Genomic DNA, 2764 nt, shown 5'->3' with positions numbered 1-2764 from the left:
CTGGCACATGGTGAACCTCTCCACAAGCTTCTTGCCACAATTGCTCCACCCATGTCTGACATAAAACAACCTGCTTCATCCCAGGCATCTTCTAGGACAACACCATCCATCATGCCAGACTCCTGGTGGTTTTGCGCTTGGGCCAAATACACTAAGAACAAACGTCTAGAGTCAGACCACCCAAGATATTCCCACTTCTGTGGTTAACCATCTTTGAATTCAGATTTCATGGGGTGAAAAGGTTATTCACATTCTGAACACATGGATAAGTCCAACTCTGTATGGTCTTACCACCACACTGATTTTACAGACATTGGGTTTGGACTACACACACACTGGGATATTTGTACTCCACCATAGCATTTTAACTAAATCGATCAAAGTCACCTATTTTCACTATGGTTCTTATTATTTCCACTGAATTTTATTTACTGGGGACTAAATACAAAAATATCCTGGGTATCTGGTGCCCATTCAGTTGGCTGCCATGCATATGATGTACAAGAAAGGAATTGACCAGAATGATGGGTGCACCAAGGTGGAGATACTCTTCTCTCTCTAATTTACACTGACTTTAGAGTCTTCATACAGCTCCATTCCTACTTGGTTCCAGATGGATTGTAGTTCCTATGAACCGGGAGACGGACATTGTATAATTTATAGCCTGTTTTGTCTTGCTTTTATAAAGAAAATGTTATCTTCCTTCTTAGGAAAATACACACTGCAAAGCATGATGCAGTTGTTTAAGGAGGCCTAAACTTCATTTCAATCCTTACCCGGCAGAATCTGCTGTTCTCTGTGTGAGAATTGATGTTCTTCTATTCAAAATACCCTATGGGGGACAGTAGCAATGATACCAGAAGACGACACATCATGTTTATTTGAGAGCAGAGCAACAAAGTCGTCTTTCTGAAATTAAGTTAGATTTAAGAAAAAAAGGGAAAATAGCTGTCTTCTTTTTGCCTTAACTGGGATTTTGTGGTGGTGGTTGTTCTCATTCAGTTCTTTTAAAAATGTGTACTTACTATTTATAATTTTTATTAGGTAATAAATGGCAATAATTGAAAGAACTGAATATTGTTATACAACTTACAATGATTAAAGTACTTCTCAAGTCTCCATCCCAGAGGCTGCCACTTCCAACATTTTTAATTTGGATTTTCAGAATTAATAGAATTCTGAAACTTTTCTCAAAATAGTTAAACACACTCCCTCCCTCCGGGAGGCGCCGCACACCTCTGCGCCCCGGTCGCTCCCGGGGGGACCCCACCCACCTCCTGCCAGCGGCCCCTCCCATCTTCTGCGCCCGGCGGCCCCTCCCACCTCCTGCTCCCGGCAGCCCCTGCGCGGTGCAGTGCCCGCTGGCCGCAGCCCTAAGCGCTGCGCGGCCCCACCCCCCACCCGCCCGTCTCCTGGGGCTGCCTCCCCGAGGCATGGCACAGGGCCTCCCCTCACTATGGCAGCAGCAAGGCACAGCCCGCTCGACTTCATGCTCGGCGCCAGAGTTGACGGTGTGACCATTCTAAAAGGCCTCCAGTCCATTTTCCAGGAGCAGGGGATGATGGAGTCGGTACATACCTGGCAGGACCACGGCTCTTTAGCGACCTACATAAATAAAAATGGCAGCTTTGTCAACTTGAGAATTTACCCACATGGATTGGTGTTGCTGGACCTGCAGAGTTACGATGGTGATTCTCAAGGCAAAGAAGTTAATAGTCTTTTGAACAAAGTAGAAGAAAGAATGAAAGAATTGAGTCAGGACAGTACTGGGCGGGTGAAGCGATTACCGCCCATAGTTCGAGGAGGGGCCATTGACAGATACTGGCCCAGTGCTGATGGCCGCCTGGTTGAATACAACATAGATGAAGTGGTGTACCATGAAGATTCACCTTATCAGAACATTAAAATTCTACACTCAAAGCAATTTGGGAATATTCTCATCCTTAGTGGGGATGTTAATCTGGCGGAGAGCGACGTGGCGTACACCCGGGCCATCATGGGCAGTGGCAGAGAACATTACACTGGCAAAGATGTGCTGATTCTGGGAGGTGGAGATGGGGGCATATTATGTGAAATAGTCAAACTGAAACCAAAGATGGTCACTATGGTAGAGATTGACCAAATGGTGATTGATGGATGTAAACGTGTGGTGATGTGTTAGACAATCTTAAAGGAGACTGCTATCAGGTTCTCGTAGAAGACCGTATTCCAGTACTGAAGAGGTACACCAGAGAAGGGAGAGAGTTTGATTACGTGATTAATGATTTGACCGCTGTTCCAATCTCCACATCTCCTAAAGAAGATTCCAGATGGGAGTTTCTCAGGCTCATTCTTAACCTGTCAATTAAAGTCCTGAAACAGGATGGGAAATATTCCCAAATTGACAGGGAAACTGTGTCAATTTGAGCCCTGTCGTTCTATGAAGAACAGCTCGGGTGCCTGTATTGTCCTGTGGAATTCTCGAAGGAAATCGTCTGTGTCCCTTCATACTTTTAATTGTGGGTATTTTACACTGTCTGGAAGAAAGCTAAACCCTGAAGATTAATGGCCCCTAATCACGTGTGCTTCAAATAGCCTTCCTGACCTTCAAATAGCTGTACCTGACATCACAACAAGCTGTGCCACTGATTATGAATGCCTTCAAGATTTATTTTTTAATGGATTATTTTTAATTTAATGAAATCAAGTGGAAAATATATATTTTGATTAGCTAGGGTGTGATTTTTTTGAAAGTCAGCTGAAGGATGATTAGACAGCACAGCGA

The 2764-nt window shown here is 44.3% G+C and overlaps 1 pseudogene; it reads left to right on the top strand.

Moving 5' to 3' along the window:
• The first annotated feature begins 1423 nt into the window (after positions 1-1423).
• On the top strand, positions 1424-2553 carry LOC140845913 (spermine synthase pseudogene; annotated as a pseudogene).
• The last annotated feature ends 211 nt before the right edge of the window (positions 2554-2764 follow it).

Source organism: Manis javanica, chromosome 14 (assembly GCF_040802235.1).
Source record: "Manis javanica isolate MJ-LG chromosome 14, MJ_LKY, whole genome shotgun sequence".
NCBI lineage: Eukaryota > Metazoa > Chordata > Mammalia > Pholidota > Manidae > Manis > Manis javanica.
The sequence above is the reverse complement of the archived record's forward strand: the minus strand, read 5'-3'. Positions and strand labels throughout refer to the sequence as shown.